General features: G+C 40.6%; 1 long non-coding RNA gene across 4 annotated transcripts in view; it reads right to left on the bottom strand.

The window, feature by feature from the left end:
- Positions 1-340: 340 nt before the first annotated feature.
- The window catches only part of LOC138108564 (uncharacterized), a 40,335-nt gene continuing 19,059 nt past the window's right edge, over positions 341-21,616 (bottom strand). Inside the window, exons 4-11 of one of the 4 annotated variants that reach the window (XR_011150009.1) lie at positions 14,600-14,634; positions 12,874-12,959; positions 12,150-12,308; positions 11,136-11,253; positions 10,354-10,614; positions 3,696-4,479; positions 1,558-2,111; positions 341-1,161 (exon numbers count right to left, since the gene is read on the bottom strand). This is a non-coding gene — a long non-coding RNA (uncharacterized lncRNA). Of the gene's footprint in view, positions 2,112-3,225; positions 3,567-3,695; positions 4,480-10,353; positions 10,615-11,135; positions 11,254-12,149; positions 12,309-12,873; positions 12,960-14,599; positions 14,635-21,616 lie in introns of those variants that run through there. The other 3 variants (XR_011150008.1, XR_011150011.1, XR_011150010.1) reach the window with 3 other exon arrangements.

Genomic DNA, 21,616 nt, shown 5'->3' with positions numbered 1-21,616 from the left:
AGGAAATATTTAGATGATTTTTTTTTTTAATAATGCTGTGATTTCACCATGCCACAACTCCCAGAACTGAGCCTAGCTGGAAGTATTTGTTCCTTACAGTAAATTTGGACCTGAATAATGTGCAATTCTTTAGTGAGTGTGCCCACAGACTAACTTTCTTACTTTCCACCTGGAATAAAAATATATGGACTATAGGAAAACTTCCTTTTTTCCCCCCACCACTCTTGCTGCTGTGTACCAGGATTGTTGCTATTTGGTGAAAAAAATCAACATAGTGAACACGTTATTCATTTGTATCACACCTGTTTACAGAATGCTAACTTTTATTTAGAAACTTCTATTGATTTTCAAATACAGATAAAACAAGTTGTGTATAAGATTTGTGTAGAATACAGAATTTTGTGTAGTTAACTATGCATGTTCAGTGGTTCCATATCTTCATATTTTTACTCAAAGATTAGACAAAATATAGCTATAAGCAGTTTTATCTAAAAATCTATACCATGTGGGTCAGAAAAAACATGTAAACTGTCATAGGGTTGTGTACATATAACAGTAGAGTTCAAAGTGGAATAATACTGCCATAATTAGTTTAAGAAAAGGGAATAGGTCATGCCAGAACAAGATTCAACGGTTTCTTTCATCCAATTCATTCCAGAGACTGCAAAGTGTGCTGTCAAGTGTACTTGGGCCTGACATAGCTGACCTCATTTTAGTTATTACAACTTGGCATTCATGGTCCTCTAAAGAAAGAATGCTAGAAATCTGCTATTGGGAACTACCCTTGTAAATTAAAAGCATTCCAGGTCAATGGCCCTACACACAGTTAGACAAAATCCTCCAGATGCTGAGCTCAACCCCACGTGCTCTGCCCACCTGCCAGGCAGCACGTCTTTCTAGGAACCACAGTCCTCACAGCCTCACTATAATAAAACACATAATAAAGACGATCTTGAGCACTGAATTTAATAGGGCAAAAGTATTCACAGAGACTAACCATGCTGGTTACTGCATCATTCTTCTGCCCTGGCAGGGAAAGAAAGCAGGAACTCCACAAAGAGCAGAGAAGGGGGAACAGAGTGAGTTTTGAAGCAGGAGTGTTTGGAGGGCAGTGAAACAGGCAGATGTAAAAGACAAATTCTGGTGACAAGGCCAAATTCTCTGTAAAAACATCCAAATGGTGACAACACTAGTTATATTTCTTTCTCACAGATGTTGTAGAGAACGCATTAAAAAAAAAAAAAAGCAAAAAAGACACAAACCACAAAACAGCAAAACGAAACAGGAGGTGAACCAAACCATTATATTCTTACAAACCGTTATATTATATTCTTATAAAATATTATATTCAGGGTCTCTTAGGTCACTTAGGATTTTGGGGCTTTACAGTGGACAGACAAAGGATGTTCAGTTATCGCAACGGGGCGTGCACACACCCACAGGAAGCGTGCTGGAGCACAGTGTGAGCTTTGCTTCTAATAATTACATGTGACAGGAACATGGACTCTGTGTTTTAAATTTATTTTTATTACAAAAATTTTCGAGGATAAAGCTTACCTCTTGATTCATAGTTGCTTTCCAAGTCAACTGGTCCATAACTCCTGCCCCTTTGCATCCATTTTCACTGTGCTCACTTCAACCTTGTCAGTTACTAACCATAGTGGAGTGGGGATTGTTAATCACTATTAAATTTATCAGCTTCCCTCTACATCTCTTAACAACTAGTTGCCCACTATTTTACAACGAGTTCAACTCCTCTCTTAAACTGGCAAATCTGGCTTGAGTTACAAACCCAGGCTTGACAAAGGGACAGCTACTCGTAAAAGTGATCAGCTCAAGGACCTGGATCACCTGGGGACACATACCTTTGGAAGGATCTTCATTGTATCAATACTAACAATTGCTTTTAGCTATGGCAACACTGGAGTAGAAGAAGTTTAAGACACCTCCCTCTGTAATTTTTCCAAAGCAGCATGTTCTGCTCGGGGAGGGAGCAGAATAGTAGAGCAGAACAGAGCTGAGGCCTCAACATCTTCCATCAAAAGGGGTGGAAAGAAAAGGATGAGAAGGCAGGGCAGTCCAGGCCCTCTTTTGCTCTGAAAATGCTCTCCCTGTAGTTGGTGAGGAAAAAAGAAAGAAGGGATGAGAATGTGCAGGTCCAGAAGTCTACTTCTTCTTACATATAGAAAGAGGAAGAGAGTAAAAAAAACCTCTATCTAATATATATCTCATAAGATGTTATTGTTAAATACATCCAGCTCACGTGTCAGATTGATACAGTGCTGCTACAAAACAGTTTAGTGGCTAGACTTGTATGTCCCTCCTGTTTGAGTATGTTTTTTTCTGATCTACTTCTGCCACCCAGTGGATAGCTCATACAAAAATCTCTCCTTTGTGTTTATTTCAAAAGATGTCCCAGAAAACATGTCCTTCTCTGTGTGATTATGAGCAGATAGCTAATACCAGGGCCTTAGTGAGCAGCTAAATATGCTGGAACATAAATTTTCAGGGGCTTTGACCTGTTTCTTAATATCGTAGTAGGGTCTCCTCTCCCCACTCCAAATTTGGTTCTTTTTTCCTCAGTTTCACAGCATTGAAGGAGAGATAAAAATACTCCTTAGTCATACAAGGTATTGTCAAATAAAACTAACTCATCAGAAAATAGAGAAGACACTCCAGTAATAGCTGGCTGATAAAAGCTCTTAGGAAAACAAAGGATTGTTTTTCTAACAGCAGCTCAAATATCATTAAATAAGAACACCTAGAGCCACACACTGAAGTCAACAATGGACAGAAGCTGTGCCTAAGACAGCATTATCTCTTGTATGCTTTGTATGATTTACTGAAGCAAAGCTGTGGTATAATAAATACAATCAGTCTTAAATTGGGCGTTTCCTGGTATTAGAAGATTTTACTTTCCAACATGGAAACTATTCTCATGGAGAACATTTTGCATTAAGATCAATATCAAATTCCTCTTCCATCTAAAAGGCTTTTTGAAACTTAGTAAAACTCATATAAATCAATGAAAAAATCCTATCTGTTACTTTATCTGCCACCACAAAGAACAGATTTAAAAAGAGAAGGCATTAAAAAAAGCTCTGAACAATGTCAGGTTCTGAAATCGTCAGCTCAGCAAATCTTTATGTGTGACTAGCCATAAGAGCTGTGGTATGAACAATTTAGTGTTTACAGGACTAGAACTCAGAAGAAAGCTCACTGTCTCTCTTTGATCCACCCATTGCACATTCAAACAGAGGCCAGTCCATGGGTTGAACTTTTCTTCACTAAGTTGGGGGAAATGGAGATGTTAGGACAGCTATTAAAGTATAAATATATATTGCTCCCATCTTATTTTCTTCAGCCAACCATCACATCAGTCAGTTTCAATCATTTGTAACTTTTGCCTCCAGAGCGGAAGGAATTGCAGGATTGCTGAGCTGAGGTGAAGATAGTGAAATAAATGTCATTCAGTGCTGGTGGCTCAGGGCAGACTACGCTTTTCTTAGTTTCTTCTCTGACTTCTGCTTGATCCAGAAACACAAATCTCTAGATTAGTGAGATACCTTCAAAAAAAAAAAAAAGTACAGATAAGATACATTCAAAAAAAAACCCTCTGAAAAATCCCCAGCTGCCATGTTAAAGCAGTTTTAAAAGCTCTGCACTCATCAAAGAAAACCCATGTCCTCCTGTACCTTCCTGGACTGGCTGATCCTTCCTGCTCATGGCTCCTCATGCTCATAACTCAGTCTCATGTCACTTACAGACAAGTGTCTTGGTTTCCCTTGCATCCCCAAGGAGAAAGTTTGGGAATGGTTGTTGTTTCCATCTTCCACTTTCCCTTGATAGTCTTACTGAGGAGAGAGATGCTAAGACCAGAACAGAGAGATGTGTTCTAGCAGTTAAAAGGATTAAACCCCCATTTCCCTTTGTCCAGTAGCTTCAAGTTTATATGGTTCATCAGGGAAACAACTCAAGCTGGATAATTGACCTAGAATATGCAGTATCTCAGCTATCATTTCCCCGGCAACAGGTTTGGCAGCCAAAGCAGTGAATGAAATAGCCTCTCGAGCTTAACCCTTTCTGAACTTATGAGCTTAACCCTCCTGAGCCCCATAGTCTCATTTCCCTAGATCTCATTTTCTTCACCATGGGCTGGAGGGGAATCTCTGCTCCAGTGCTTGCTGCATTTCCTCCCCCTTCTTCTTCAGTAACCTTGGTGCCTGAAGAGTTCTTGCTCTCACAAATTTTCACTCCTCTCTTCTCTGGTTGCAGTTGCCCAGTTGATGTTTTTTCCCTTTTCTTAACTGTGTTACTGTCCCAGAGGTGCTACTGCTGCCACTGATGGGCTCTGCCTTGGAGCCAGCTGGCATTGCTGGTCAGAAGTGACCTCTGTAGCCTGCCAATACCAAATCCTGGACATTCAAACCCAATAAATCTGTATTTTTTTTCCCTGCAGGTAAAAAACTCCCTTGGTTCCTGTTGAAGGAAATGGAAAACTCACTTCAGCTTTAGCTCAATGAGAACAAAATCAAGTATAATATTACACCAATAAAAGTCCTTCGTGTTTCATGTCAGGGCTTCAGCTACATTTAGGTTTGTGAAATGTGCCTATTTTTCCTCTTCCAGTACACTTACCTCGTGCCCAGGATATACAAGCATATCCCGATACCCTGGATAAACCATCAGCAAGTTTCTGCAGAGGGGGCAGCTGCTGGCACATTACTTCCCTGTGCTGTCTGCAGAAGCAGAAGTTTGCACTAAGAACATTCTTTCACACACTTTTAATTGTACAAATTTCTAGAAAAGGTAGTCCATGTAGTTAAGGATCTTTAAAAGCATTAGGAAAATAAAATAGAAACAACTCTATCGGGAGAAATAGTGAGGAAGATTGTGGGAAAGGGAATATTGTGGAAGATTGGCTACGTGAGAAAGGGCACATCAAACCCCTGCAGTTTGATGGCATGAATTTTGTGTAACAAATGAAGTTGCAAAAAGCTACAAGTTCTCCTTCTCAACAACAGGGCTTCCATTGAGTTCTTATTGCTAAGCTAAGTGTTTTATTGCAGAGTTAGCAAGGTTGAGGTTTTGGCAGTAAAACAATAAAATACTGTGGGTTAGAAAAGACAAAGAAGAAAGAGAATTGCTGACCACAGAAGAGGAGTTAGGAGGGGTTAAGAAGTCAGCTAAAACTACGTGAACCACTTAGAATGCGCCTTTACGAATATTCATAAGCCTATTATTGATAGTATATAAGAAACTTTAGTATAATTAATAAACGGAATCCTGCTGATCCACTCATATTGAGCGTCCGGGCTTTCCCTCCGTCGCGACACAACTCCATCAAAAAATCTCATAAAAATGCTATCTAAATTTCCTGTAATTGTCCAGTTAATGTTTGGCTGCACTGCCTTCTTCTAGTATCCAGCTAAGGCTAAAATTGTGCTTATAGTCAAATATTCAAATGTGGGGTTTTTAAATATGGCTTTTACAAAAATAAAAAAAATTACAAGAAAATATCTGTGATCTTATCAGATAGGTTTAATTTCCTTGTAAGGTTAAATCTAGATTCAGTGAGACAGAAATCTTCCCTAGAAACATCCATCTACATCTAAAGACAGGGGAAGTTTTAGTCTCTCTATTTCTGTGACAGAAAAAAGAAGTTAATTCAGATAAACCAGAAACGGATTTCTGAAAGTCATCAGAAAAAGCTCATGGTCAGGAAGGTGTCATTCTACAGAAATCCTGCAACACCAATTCAGTGTTCACTCAGCAAGAAGAGAGCTGTCTTTTGAGCCATTGGTATCACCACTTGCACACCAAGGCTTTCCCTACCACAGGACTTTAAAATTTGTTTCTCAGTTTTGAAACCATAGATAGCAATGGCTGCACTAGCAGGGAGACTCACTGCAAAACAAATGAAGGTTGCTTCACTATGCTTTGTCACCTCTGATCCTTACATATCTGCCCTACAGACTATTCAGCCCTTGTTTTCTTTCCATATTTTCTGCCAACCTTTTCACAATTTGGCACATGGGGGAAACTGGCACAAGTGCAGCTGGTCCAGACCTCTGACAGGGCAGAGATGGCATTTGCTGCCTGACCAGCTTCTGCTGCCAGGAAGAGAGGCTGAGTTCTGTTTGTCTTGCTCAAGACACCTCTAACCCCAGCCACTCTTGGTGTTCAGGTTTTCATTTGTTAGAGTTTATTATTTCGTATTTCCCAAAGCTTGTGGGACCTTGACTACTTACTCTGAGATGACTCACATTTGGTTGAAATTAGACAATGGAACATGGAAAGATGACAGTAAGAGTAATATAAAACCTTCATGTAGGAGACAAGTCATAAAATCAACCTTCTCTGCTTTTGCTGTGGGCTGTCCTCTGTTTCAAGTCTTTCAGATACTCCCCAGAGGGAAAAAAGTCATTTGTACTACCAGCTGTCTTCAGTAATAACAATTTTATGGTTCTGTTGAAGAGAATAACATTATGCTATGTGTATTTCAACTTTAGACTCTAATAATACACTTAAGCTGCAGGAGACACACGTAGGTACTGCAGGGTGAATTTACAACAGGCAAAGAGCTGTCCCCCTTTGAAAGAGAAATGCATCCATAATACAGAAAATGCTACTGCATTAAAAAGCTTGCCAACCAAATTAGCAATTTCATCTTACTGATCTCATCTAATTTCTCAAGCAGTTATGTAACTTTAAGCAATCTCCGTATCTTCATACAGAGCAAGTTTCTTAGCCTAAGGTTCCATGGATTTAAAGGAGTTACACAAAGGAAGCATCTAATATCATTTGTAAAAGAAATTCATTCTCCTCCCTCATGCTTTTCTATTTGCCATTTACAGATTAAAAAAATTCAGATAAAAAGTTTGGTGAAAAATTGCCATAGTTCTTTGTCAAGGTACTAATTTTCTCCTTAAAATTTAATGTTAGCTTGTCTGGTAGTGACATATGCCAGACTTTTAAAGCACACAGAATAGAAAACAAATGCTATTCCATCCAATATGTACCCTTTTCAAACCTTTCTCACCTTAAACAACTACTATTGCTTGAAGAAGAAAAGTAAGGAAATAAAAAGAAAATTTCATCGGAGACCTATGAAAATAGAAATTCACTAAAATTGTGCATTTGTGCCACAACTCTGATAATTCCATACTCTCTTGGATCACCTAGAACTCTGCCAGCAACAGATAAATGCATTTTGCCATCTTAAGTGAATTTATTATTGTGGGGCATTTTTAAATGACCATGCTGATACAGAGCACTTTCTCTTCACCTTCTAGCAAGGTGAACCTTGAGGCAGAAGATATTGTAGTTTTACCCTGTTGCTCAGTATGGTCCTGGAGGTGCAAGGAGAAGATGCTGCCATTAGTAACCCTAGCAGTGATTCCCACAGCAGCCTATATTCTGAGTAACACTCATGGCTGAGAAACCAGCATTTCTAGTGCAGCCTACAGCATTTGGCAAACGTGACAGCTGAGCTTCACAAATCTTCACATCACACACGTACAACACGTAACAGCAGAGCGCAGAGGAGATCAGGTACCAGAGCAGAGCCTACCATGAGAGCAATGATTAACACCTCTCAGCTTCCTCCATGTACTTTTAGATCTGGCTGTTAGGATGATAGCTTGCTCAGAGTTACACCAGAATGCTTCAGTTTGAGAATTTTTTTTTTTCCCCACAGAGAATCGTAAGTGTATGTTGACTTCTTAATGAGTGATTAAAATCTCAAATCCCACAGCAGCCATCCTCAACACACCACAGCCCTTGCTTCCTCTCTACTGAGAGGAGCCAAGCAAGTCCTACACAAGGCCAAATTTCTGGAGCCCAGGTGCTTTTTCACAGGCAGAAGGGAGAGGTGTGGGAAGAAATTTCGTGGGATCACAGTGTTCAGGCAATCAAAAAGAATTGTGCTGACCACCCGCACCCTGACTTTGCTGCTCTGCTTCTCACCCTACTTGCTTCAAAGCTGACTTGGTAAGAGAAAGGTGGTACCTGGTTTTGGTATTGAAACTGAAGCATATGGCTGCTATACTTTGTCAGACTCTCCTTTTTGCCCTTGGTAGTTGTATTAAAAGAAAAATGGGCTATAAAAGGAAATCAGTATCACTTCCATGTGGACATGGAAAGCTCCTCAGGAACAGCTGACTGCATTTAAAGGTTATCTGGTGGCCTGGGACTCCATGCCTTTGCTGAATGCTGCTGACACACTAGCTTGATGGGCTTCCAGGACACCAAGTTCAGCACTCTCTCCATGCTGGCAATGAGGAGGCATTATTTGTTTTCTGAGTTCTGATTTCCATCCAAAGGCAAATTTGCTGGCAAATGAGTTTCAGTGACTCTGCAAGCTGGAGAGGAACAAGCACTGGAGAGCTGGAAGGCCTTTTCTTCCCCTGCATCTGGGAAGAAGATTTCAAAGACAAAGCCTGTGCAGACAGGGAGGAGGCAGAGGGAGGTGGAGAGAGACAGCCCCTGTCTGTGCCAAGTGCAGGCAACCAGCTGGGATTGCAGCAAGAAGCTCTTGGGAACAGCACTTGGTTCTGGCTTTGGTTTTGTTTTTGCTGTGTGAGGAACTGCAGAGCTGCTTCTTCTCAGAGTACATTAGAAAGGCTGTAAATTCTCATAGCCGAACTGTCCCTTGGCAAGCACTGCAAGTGCAATCACATAAATGTTACCGGCTCCTGCAATTTCCACATCAAGCAGGGCACCCATGCACCCCTCAGGAGGTGACCTATGCAGCACCAGGCTGGCTCTTGGGCACAGCAGCTCTGATCCATTCCTAAACCCCAATCCCCTTCTAAGCCCCCTCCACAGGCAGAACTCACTATGAGCATCAGTCTCTTCATTTTGACCAAAAAAAAAATCATGGTTTCCAAATGTTCTTGCTTCATATACCAAGTGAGTGGAGACTAAAACTTGCTCCTTCTGTCTATAAATTCATTTCAGCTGTGCAGTCAATAAAAAAAAGCTGCATGTTCTTAGACAATCACTGAGAATTAGGGAGAGCTGGCAAGCTAATATTAAATGATCACCAGGAAAAGCAATCATGAGAGGAAGCCTGCACTGCCGGGAAGAGAGCACAGCCTGGATGTATCGGGAAGCTTCCGGCAGCCTTCCAAGCAGGCTTTATCTGTGTTATGGTGAATTTTAAGTTGCTTTAAGACTATCTCAGAGACACATAAAATAATTGTCTTTAACTACACACACAATGATACTAATTAGTAAACAAATACGTGAGTAAAACAAACCCACACACCAAAGCCCCAGCCCCGTTCTGCTGCTGGACACAGCCTGTGACCGTGCAAGCACTGCAGCTACCGTGTCCATCAGCCTGGTGAAGCCTCTGCTACCACACAGGCCCAGACACTGCTCTGCTGATTAAACTGATCCCTACATTGTATTCAGTAGGTTCTCCCCTCAAACAAGATATCAGGTCCCATGGAGAAACAGCAGAGTCTTCTAATCATATACTGACTAGGGGGCAATTACATCTCTACTGATTTCAACAATAAAATAATTTTTTTTCAGTTGAAATTTTTAGGTCAAACAGTCACTGGCTGCAGCTTTATGAGGAACAGCACTCTTTTAATTCAAAGTACAGTACCTAATTTTCTTCCAACTGCTTTCTTTCCCTCTTAATTTCTTCCATTCAGGATCCACAAAAAATGTTAAAATTAATACAGTAAACTCTTTCACAAATAGCAGGCTTAGTTAGTAACCACAGCATTGCATTTACAGACAGAAAGGTTGCCACCAGCACACAGGATTGTGTGACCTGTCGATGGTAAGGCACACAGGCATGAAAACTTACCTCGTTTTTGAGCCCTATGGTCACCACTAGAGGGAGGAGCTGGGTAAATAATACTTCATTCCCTTTGCGAGAAAAACACTGACTGGTTGTAAAGAGCGCCTAAGAGGGAGCTTTTCTTTTAAGAAAAAAAAAAAAAAAAAAAGTTTCCCCACAATTAAAAGCTCAATTATTCTAGTAAAAATCAGGAATCTTTTTCCCGATTTCTATAAGATCGATAAGGGGGGAGGGAGGTGGAGAATCTCCCCGAAGATTATTAAAAATTCTCAGTAAAAGTGACTGCTTCCGGCAGACTTAAAAAACAAAACAAACAAAAAACCCAAAGCAAAAGTCCCACCAAAAGAAAAATAAAAGGATACTGACTGTAATGAAAAGAAGACATTCCTTAAGAGATTACACAAGGATGGAAAAGGGTGCACTAGTGAAAAATGGTTAAACTCTCAGAAAAATAACCCACTTGTGAGTGCCATCGGGGAACCAGTCAGCATCACACACCATCAGGTACCAGGAGGAAGGAAACAGTGACCCACCTGCCTGATCCACCAACCAAAAGAGGACTTTCAGCTGATGGCTTCATGGCACAATATATTCATTTCTTCAGGTGTTGCTCCCCTCAGTTTAAGGGATAGAATGGACCTTCTAACAATCAGGAAATAATGTTGCGTTATCTTCTTTCTTGCTCAGTGCTATCTTGTGCCAAGGACCATCCAAATCTTTCCTTGCATTCTTTACAGTCCTAGTGGTAAGTGTTTGATCTGGTGTGGTATAGAAGAGATCTGGAGATTGCCTTTCTGTAAGGACATGAATGACAACGTGGTGTTTGCTGCCAGAATTGCTGACTTGCTGTAAATTCCACCCAAGCCACAGACTGCCTTTCACAAACTCAAAGTTGCAATGATGGACTACTCAGATGGGAAGCCCTTTGGGTAAGTCACACTGTAAGAAAAATACCTGTAAGGGCTGTTAGAATCTGCCTACTGAAAAATACAGAAAAGATCCATTCAATAATTTCCAAGGTTTCTCACATGGCCCTCTAATGCAGCAGAGATAACCACATCAAGAGACATTGAGGAACACATTTTAAGATGAGTGGTTAAAGGATTTGGCTGCATTAAGCTTTCTGTGATTAATTACCCGTGTGTCTAGGAGGTTCAAAGAAGAAAAGGTCACTATTTACACTTTTATTCTCCAACAAACCTCTGCTGAAGACACCAGGGCTGCTCTCCCTGTGGGTCTGTGCAACACTCAGCACTGCTCTGACAGCTGCACAGCAGAGCAGGATGAGACTACCAAGGGCAGGTTTCCCACTTACCTGATCCTTTGGGGTGGGTTGCCTTCCAGCAAATCCAAAGTCAGTGATCTCAAGGTGCTTTTATTTGTGTTGGTTGCAATTAAAACAATGATTTTTCTGTTTAGTAGTGTCTTGTCTCCTAAAAATAATCACAGAGAACTTGATATAACTTACATCATGCTTTTGCTGTGATTCATTGTAGGATTTCTGTAGTGGGCTACATTTCATGAGCTGAATTTTTCACCTGTGCCTATCTCGCTTGCCCCAGACAATCTGAATCCCAGAAGTTTGGGTATCAGAGTCTGGAAATATTTTTATTTCTTTTGTTTATTTGGGGTGGATCCTTACAAACTTGCCCTTGGTAGAATTTTTTGCTCATCTGTTTGACTTTGGTGATGGAATTGTGATTTAGAGGTAGGTACTTATCAAGAAATAACTTGTGAGTGTTGCCAATAGAAAATATATCTGGTTTGGTTATTTCCTGGACTATATTTTAAAATTGTCAGGTTTTGCAACTCAAAGGAATGAAGATGCTCCTCTTCTTTCCAGGAAAGTCTGAAGGCCAAGGGCATGCACAGCTCTGGTGCTGGTGATTCCCAAGGGGTTGTTGGCTTCCTCAGAGGAAGCCAAACAAAGACAAAATTATGGACCTGCTTCCTCATTGCCTACTAGAACTGGAGCTTTAGGATGGTTTGGACTGGAGAACACACAGTCCCAGTTCCCCACATCTTCTGAATCTGCACCTAAATTGATTACTTGATTTCTCCCTTAAGAAAGCTCAATGTAATTTTTAATAATTTCCCTCTTTTGGCTACCTGGTGCATTCTACAGTAAATGCACTTTCAAACCAATAGACTAGTCGGAAGGTATGAGACATTTCCTTCCCCTGCTCTAACAATGACTTCTTGCCCTGGGAAAAAAATTTCTGCTCTTCAGAGTTGCTTATTCCATAGGCAATTAGACATAAAAAGGGAGTGTTTTGTCAGGAAATGTGTTTCTTATCCAGCTGCATGAAACACAATTGCATCCACTTACTTAATTTACATGTGGGCTTCGTTTCTGTAAACTTAGCTGCCGTGTCTCTCTGCTGGTGTCTTGCAGACCATGGACTGTGACAGCAGTGGATTGGCTGTGGAAATCTTGAAGCCATGCACTGAGCTCAGTACCAGTGTTTCCATACTGATATACAACACACTACACCAAGTAAAGGAGATTTACAATTTCAGAATACATTGAAAGACCCACTCACAGATTTAGAAACAAATTTGGTGAGTTGTTTTATAAAATAGCATAATTTTTGGATGTTTTTTGTTCATTTTCATGAGAAATTTTAAGCTTAATAATAAATTGTATCCTAAATGAAGGTGTCGTTCAGGAAGTCTTCTAATTCTGTGTGTTGACAAAGGAAATAAATACACATAAATACATAATACACATAAATATATGTGTATCTTGAAAAATAAAGGAGGGTTATGTTATAATAAAAGAGGTCATTCATTGTTAATTCCACAAGATTTAAGGTAATTTCTCTCAGGGGGGAAAAAAAACCAAAAACCACAAACATGCTGTATTTTAGTATTATTAACAGACTTTGCTGGACTATTTCAATTTCAAAATATCATGGATAAAATGATGAAGAAAAAGCATGGTTACTTCTCCTTTTTTCTTCATCATAGCATGTTTATTGCAACAACAATAGTATTTTCAACAAATTCCAAATGAGAATTTTCAGATGTGGGGAGAAAAGAATACAAAATACCATTTTTATGTTCGTACACTTGCAGCATTGATGAAATACAGGCACAATGAAGTACTGAAGAGTATCACCAGTAGAACCAAAATGACCTGAAATTGCACTGTATTAATTGTATGATACATCAGATATGTATCTATCAATCAGACATTTACTGTTAACTCTGATCACTATTAGTGATAGTCCAGTATGAACAATCTCTTAAGCATTAGACTTGAAGTGATTTTTATACAAAAAACCCCTATGTATGAACACTAAAAAAAAATGTAAAAACCCTTATAAGTATTCTTATTTAATGCACTCTGAATCTCTGTCTAAACATACTCTACCTCTACACAGAGCAAAATATTTATAAGTGCTACACATGTAAATATATAAAATCATGGTCTAGAAATATACATTCTAATTCTTTTGAAAATTAGATTGAAGAATCATCTACAATAAGAAAGCAGCAAATAGCATCTTCCATAGCTAGAACATTAATATAGCACCTCCTCCCATTTTTTGGAAAAATAATAGAATTTCAACAAACATGTATTAACAATCTTTGAGAATTTAACCCTATTTTGCTGAGAAGTGAATTTAGGTGTTGAATGTAACACTTAGAGTTTACTGTGAAAGTCTGCTCTAAGAAGTCAGCTTTCTGCTCTTCTGCAGACTTTCACTAGATTATTGTAGCTACCTTATTTTTTTCCCATGGTTTTGATGATTTTCTCTTTCCTGTTTCCTGAATTTAATTACCCAGACATGGATGTTTTTTCTACATAGGAAATATGATATTAAACAGATTTATTTCTTATCATTCTCACCATAAGAACGAGCCAGGAGGAGTTGTGCTCTTCATCTTTTAAAGGTAAAGATCAAAATTACTCATGTCAAAACAAATCTCATTTTGTTCAGTTTTAACCTGGAAAGCTAAAATCTGCTTCCTCCAGGATTGCAGGGAGGTAGGTAGACGAGCTCTGGTGAGAATAGGTAAAAGTTGACAAGTTTCCCACTGATCAAACCATTCCTGTTCATTCCAGTTCTGATCCCTGTAAAGAGGCATCTGCAGCTGCCTGCCTGTGTGTTTGCAGTGGTAAGATCTGCCCCACAGAGGACTGGGGTGTGCATATATGTGCATAACCATTGCATGCGTGTGTATCTCTTGGAGAGAAGAAGAATGACTGGTCAATGAGTCCCAGGAATACACTCCAAAGCCTCCCTGGACACCACAGGGAGGGACAGCTGAGCACTTTAAAGTACTTCCACCTGAGTAACTCAAGCTGTGCACTTGAGCCCAGCTCTGACCTTCTCAGCATCAAGCCTGCAGTTGCTGGGTTTTGCAACAGCCAATCCACATTATTGTTTTCCCATCAGCCTGTCTCTGTTCATGAACAGGAAAAAGGCAGAGGAGTAAAGAGATGTGCGTATTGACATCTACAAATCTTATCAAAACATAGATAACAGCATAACTATGATATTAGGAAGTTGCAGCAACAACAGCAATATGCATTTGGAGCATAGAGCTTTAAATACTGATAATTCAGATAAATAACAACACATAGAAATCACTTCCTAAAATAAAGATCAAAGGACTTCTCAAATGCTACATTTCAAAATCTTGCTTAAAATGTTCTATTAGTACACCCAGTTACTTTTATTTCTATCTAAATTTAATATAGGGAAATGTTTATTGTATCACTTCATAATGATTAAAAAGTCATTTTTACTAAAGTATGTGTATATTTACCTTAAAAGACAGCCTGCACATTTGGTACCTGATACCTTGGAGAAAAAAATTGCTTTTAATATTCCTATAATACAACATTAAAAAAAAATGTATATGAACTGGAGCTCAAACAGATGTTCCTTTTTGTTGAATAAAATTCCTTATGGTGAATAAAATTACATGTTGTTATGAAGAAAAGGGAGAGAAATCAAATGCAAAAATTCCTCTAAAAAAGCTAACCAAGTGCTGTGTGTTAGTGGCAGCCACAAGAACAACCATCCCGTATGAACACACTGTGATGGGTAAAACTTTTTCCATGCAGGAAAACATTACAGATATAAACAAGAAAGAATCAGATGTTTGACATTTAGAGAAATAGTAAGGTAAAACTTGAATCAGGAGAGTAGCAGCATGATTATCAACTAGAATAAAATAAATCTAGCATAGTAGCTATTAAGTAGATTTCAAACTAAGACTGAAGCTGAAATCTGTTCTGTTATAATCCTTCCAATTATAATACTAAGCAACTGCAAATTACATGAACATTTTAAAAAAAAGCTGTCCATGGCTATCCACATACAAACAGCTACCACCAAGTTTCAGGCTCTTCAGGGTTTGATTATCATGTTTGAGTATCATTTTTATAGTCTGATATGAATCACACCTAGTTTCTTGGACTGAAAACAAACAATGTTTCTTGTTCTTGTTCCCACTTCTTCTGTTTCATACAAAAATGGTACAACAAAATCAGTGGTGAAATATTCATAACCAAACCCAACAACTGTCCCTTGCTGGAGTGGGTCAGCTTGATACATGCTCTGTAATATAAAGATGGAAACATAGTGAGTTCCAAAGGAAGTACTCTGCCACATCATGTATCGAGCCTGGTCATTAAAAGTGTTCCTTACACAGGAAATTTCCCAAGCGTAGGTACATAGTGAATGTAGCCTTCTTCCAGCCTTCTTAGCAACCAATTCTGACCCCTGTCCATGCAGGTCTGCTTCTTCTTTGGCTTTTTGCAAATTCCCTTCCCTTCTAAACTGTCCTTTCTCTACTTTCACAAGAATGTTTTTCCCTTCAGCCCCAGTGACTGACTCCTGGTTTAATAAAGTGATTCTTTCAGGCTATCATCTCGAACATTATTCAAACTAGAAAACATTTTACTAGTAAATGTTTCTAGAGGCAATACTGATATTAGTTTTCTGCCAAGGACTACAGCAAGTACAAAGTTGCTAATGAATTAATGGCAAGGTCAACATGACATCATTGCTATAAACCACAGGAGTTATGTACAATGACTAAGCACAAAATCCACCCACAGGCATAGATGCCTGAAGATATCTCATAGTCATAGATCAATATATTTCAGGAGTACAGAAAGGAGTAAATAATTCCTATTTCCAGATATCTGTTCACAACCCTCCACTTCTGTATTGCTCTTCTGGGGAAAAGAGTAAATCCCTCTGTAGCCTGAATGTGCAACAATTTCTGGTCCACACCTTCACAGGCAGCAGATGGGTCACTGCTTTACCAGCCAGATGTTTAATATTTTTCAGTTTAAAATCAAAACCATCCAATTTTAGCTTCAAAAATCAAACCCGTGTAATGTTCACTCGAGGCAGAACACACGGCCTCAATTGCATCTGAAGTAAAAGCGTCCCGTGGCACCGTGCTGGCTGAGGCTCTGCTGTTGCTTGTCCAGCGGAGGGCAGCAAAATATTTACTAAAGATTCCTCTTTTAACATCCTCATCACTGAGTTGTTTCAATAAATGACTTCATAAAAACACTGGAAGAGTTCCATACTTCTTCGTTTGGTTTACAAGACCTTACTTATTTGTTTATTTTAGTCAGAAATAAGTTTTTAGAATCTTCGAGACTATTTTCACATCAGCGATCATGCCGTAAAACAAACAGTGCTTGCTGTATAAATAACTGTGTGGTGCTCCCATTCTTCCCAGAACTAATGACATCTGTATCAAGAGGAGGAGGGTACTGTGCTCTGCCTCGAAGCCAATTAGTCCTCTCTCTGAAATGCTTGTGTAAATTTACCACTGGTTTAAATGCAACTGGAAATCTCCAGCACAGCTGTATTGGCATTCTGATCATCTTGCATCACTCATTTGCTCTGAGCACACGTTATCTCAGCTTTTAGCTTAACAGAAAGGGGAGTCAGCAGCACTAATGGAAAAGTTTGAAGGCTGTTCAAAGCTGGAAGCCAAATTAAAAAAGGAAAATATTTTAATGAACCTGTTAATGGATTTTGTGCAATTCTCTTTAGTATAATCTGAATATCAGATACATCTAGTTTACATTGATTTTTCATGGAAGGCTACTGATAATAACCTTTCTTGTAGGGACAGACTGAATGCAGAAAGACTGCCAAGAATAAAATAGATGTTGTCTAAAAGTCTTTAGTCTAAATCACAAGAGCTGTAAAATACCTTTAACTAATGAGTGCACGTGTGTCCTATCGCTTGCAAAAAACTCACTCTCTTCATTATGTGGTTGGGGCATCCTCCTGGCAATGAGCTCTCCTACTGATTTTTATAATGACAACAAGGCAGAAGGTAGAACAAAGAGTCACCACAAAATGAATTGGAGTCAGGAAGGATACAGACAGCTGTATTTGCCCCCAGCATCTGCTCACATTTACACTGAGCTGGCAATACCTGTGCCACAGAGCAGCTCTAGCACTGGAGTTCACCCAAGCAGGAGAGGGGAACAGATGCCCACATCCCAAGGGTGACAACTGTTGGGCTTCTGGTGCTGATTTTAAGCAGTCAGTTCACAAGCTCAGGCTGAAATATTGAGGAGCACACTTGGGAACAATGCACACATTATGGACAGAAATTTGAACCATGCAGGGGATTTTCCGGGCAAATACTGGCAAAATCCAGTGGTTTAAATAATAAATTAAGCAAAGACCTATCAGCTGGATGAAGGTATGTATCAGTGAGTACTTAGATAACATAGTGAGTGCACTGGTGAATCTTTCTGACACCATAAAACAGGCTATGAGGAAAACACAAAGTATTCCTGATTATATCCCTGGGAATTCACGACAGAGTAGCCTGTGCAAAAGTAGAAATTGTCAGAAACAGAAAAAGTTTTGCTGTGTTTTTCACTAAGATATTGGCAGCTGATTGTACTGTAAATACTCAGCTGCAGGCAGTGAAAGTGAAGAAAATAATCATGCAACAGAACTGCTGAACAGCAAAGAGCCAGGACAGCAGAGCAGTTGGGGGATGCAGCAAGATACCAGGGCTCTCCTTCAGGACTGTCATACAACCAGCAAAAGCATATTTGCAGGTGATGCTTTAGATAACGTAAAATTCTTGGTAGCTGAGTGAAAATGCAAAAAGAGACAGGAAATCTTTTAGTAAGAGGTGAGATTTCAATCAGGAAAGGGGAATGCACTGACATGACACACACACAGACTTTTATGGAGCATTATTCCTAAACTTAAAAACTCCTAAAGTAGAATGAAGATCCTACTTCCTCTTGGATCTGAATGAACTATCCATAAGAAATACTGATGCAAGTGGGACATCAGTATATATAATACATCTTGAGTAGTTACAATGCACAAAGTACCTGTACGTACACCTAAATTATACATCACACTCTCACATGACTCTGGCAAGTTATTTTTACTGGCACACGCTCTAGTAAATGTAAATACAGAAAACACAATGCTCTTAGAGCGATTGCTGGCACCAGAGTAGAAATCTTGCAAAAGAAAAGTGCCCTGCTCTACAGAATGCAGGGATTGACTCAATAACCGTCCCAGTGCCATGTTTGTAAGGTCACCAGGGCCTGCTGAAGAGCCTGGGCAGGTTTCATTCAGTGCTGTTGTTTCTCAGCTGGAAAACATGGATATTATTTCTAAAGCATATGGAGCTGTCTTAAGTGGTTGTTTACAGTAGCATTATTTGCAGTGGAGCCTGATCAGATGGAAAAGTTAAAAGGAACAAAGCCGGAAAAGTGAAACAATAGCAAAGAGCAGGAGTGGCCCAGTGCACACAATAACCAGGTTCACAGCTGCTGAAAAACATCTCGCCCACCCGGCTCTCTGGGACTGAACTGTCCTGCCAAGGTTGTCAGAGAGACACCCGCGCAGACACTGGAACTAGAGTTTTTCCTTTCCAGATTTTCCTGGCTTCCCGTTGGGCCTGGGGGTGTCACCCTGCCCTGCTCACTGTGTATTCCTTACTGGTTTTGCTGTGAGGTTCCACTTAGCTTCCACTGGTCTCTGCCTGCTTAACGCTGGTCCTTTTACAGCACTAAAGCCAGCAAAGGGTCAGGAGCTTCCTTTCGCCTTGACAAAACATACAACATTTATACCACTGGGATGAGAATCAACAGTTTCTCCACAGCTGGAAGCCTGACACTGCATACTGAGGTATCACTTGGCTATTGCTTGGCCTGGTTCCTCCAGTATCTTCCCTGACTTAAACTGAAAGATTACCTCCACCTTATGCAGAAATATGAGGAAAAGAGATGATGCCTTTTACTCTTCTACCAGGACCTTCCCCCACGTCTACAACTGACTCATTGCTTTCCTCTTTTGTCTCTCCTTTTTGGTTAAGTATTTTTGCCAGGACAGCAGACAGCTCACTTGGAGCAACAGCTGGGACCTGGAATACAGCAAACCGACTGTGATTTAAAGTTCACCTGGGAGCACAGAGTTCTGATCAGCCCAGCATGAACCAAAGACTAAATACATTCGTTTCTAAATATGATAGCCCTGACATCATAGACTTACCTGTATTTCTACCTGCATTTTCCAGGCACAAACACAGAATATCTGCTAAGAGTCTTCCAGTTACAACTATCCATTTAACTAGCATTGTAGAAAACAAAACAAGAATTATTTTCAAACATAGCACAAGGGTGGTTTATTCCCTTTTCCTGCAGTGAGAGATTAAGCCCACTAGAAAGAAATACACTAGGTACAATTGTATCTTAATAAACAGCTCATGGAGAGCCCAGAAACAAGCAGTAAATAGGCAGAAGTAAGACACTTCTTTTAAGCATTTGATGGATGTTTAGGCAACGTAGCATTGTTCTGTTCAGAAAAATAGCTTTCCTGTCTGGCAATGGAGGTTCAGCAGGGCCGAGGACAGCGAGGAGGCAGCCAGGGCTCCTGCCCTGCTTCAGCAGCACCTTACTGCCCTGCGCTCTGTGTCCTGAGTTACACGCCGCAGTGGCAAAGCTGCAGCTGGGAACAGAAAAGCATCTTGCCAAGCAAGGGAGCAAACGATGGCTGGGAGGAGACACCTCGCAGCTGGGACAAAGTCCTGGGCATGCACGGGAAACCGAGAAGCCGGAGGTGCCGAAGAATAGCAGCAGCGGAGCAGCAGGACACAATGCCAGCTCCGTGGGGCTCATGCGCTAAATGAGGGCCCGGGTCTCCAGGAAGGGAGAGAGAGAGATGCCTATCTCACAGCTTTTGTACGGGCTCAGAGTCTGAGCTGAAGAATGGCTCCTTTGTCTCGGCCCCTCATTGGGTCTAAAAGCCATGAGTCATGCAGCCAGATGGCCGGGGCAGCCTCCACGAGCGAGGGGGGAGGAAAAGAGGGAAAGCTTCATTCCTGAAGTTTGCACTGATCCCTGAGGCACGGACAACAAAACTGCAGGGAGTGCACACAGCCTGAGGGGTGGCTGAGGGTCTCAGGCAGCTAGAAGGCACTCCCAGGGAAGGAGGAGAGCTGAGGATGCCCCTTTAGACAAATGGTCTTATCTGCTTAGACCTGCTCTGTGTGTTTTCAAAGGGCAGCTGGTGAAGGGGGTCTCCATTCGCTTACCATGCCACAGGCATGCCAGGAACAAAACTAGTTTTAAAAGAAAGCCCCGTAGCGTCGTGGTCCCTGAGAGCCATCACTCAGGGAGCTGCCTAAAATAGAAACTGCATAGTGGGTGCCAGAGGCAGTGAGGCAGCGTAACTAAGAAAATGGATGAAAAACAAGTGCTGAGCAACAGAGAGGTATTTTTGTATTAAACCTGCCAAATGGATTATTTATACCCTAATCTTCTGCTGTTGGTATGACTGAGCTTTTTAAAGGAAAGTTGCAGCCAGCTTCTTCTGGTTATTTAATGAGGCAGATAAGCTCACATCTTAAATCAGTTCCACCAAGCTCTGGCTGCCATCCCATGCATATGGACTTCAGGATAATTCTTAAGGAAGGCAAAAAGTGACAGTTTACAAAGAGAGATTCTGGGAACAACAGGGCATAAGGACTGTCCAGACTGTAAACAAACCTTAAGCAGCAAAACAACATCAAGTGCTGATAGTGTCTTGCTTCAAGAGAAAATTCCATGGCATGATATGCTGGTTAGGGGAGCTGGATCCTGGAAAGGAATGGACATGGCCCAAGCAGTCTTTGCTGCCCAGAGGGTGTCAGTGAAAGCTGAAAGGCAAGCAGGCGAATATACATAAGCAGAACAGGGTTCTCCAGTTCATGGGAGCTGGATGCCCTGACATTAGCACACAGAGCACTTGGAGAACAGAAAATAGACAAAAGCTTAGACTGCAGAAGCCACCCTGAAAGGTTCAAGGCAAAGTCATTTCTATATTGAACAGCAGCACCCACAGAGCTGACACCTGCCTGGAACCCATGCCTGCCTTCAGAGGCCTCCTTTTCAAAGCCCTAGAGCCCCTCTTCTGCATTACCAAAACCCAGGTGTCATGCCCTGAGTGACTGAAACCACCTACATGGGATGAACAACAGCTTCTGCCTTTTTCTCATTAGTTCTCTTCATGTCGTGGTGGAAGAATGGTCACCCTCAATTATCCGTAAGAGACTATGCAGCTCACCACAGCTGCTAAAAAACTGAGCTGAATCCTTCCAGGCATGCTTTGGATATTTTCATAGCAGAATGTATGTATAGTCATTTATTACAGAATCCTAATAAATGGGCTCCCATCACCTCTCACATCTGCTGTCGAGATCCTCCATTCCTTGGCTATCTTTAATATTAGAACAGCTTCTGTTCCCCTAAAATTTAACAGAAGTCTCCCTTACTGCTATTTAAGA

Source organism: Aphelocoma coerulescens, chromosome 3 (assembly GCF_041296385.1).
Source record: "Aphelocoma coerulescens isolate FSJ_1873_10779 chromosome 3, UR_Acoe_1.0, whole genome shotgun sequence".
Taxonomy (NCBI): Eukaryota; Metazoa; Chordata; class Aves; order Passeriformes; family Corvidae; genus Aphelocoma; species Aphelocoma coerulescens.
This window is presented reverse-complemented; position numbering and strand designations above follow the sequence as displayed.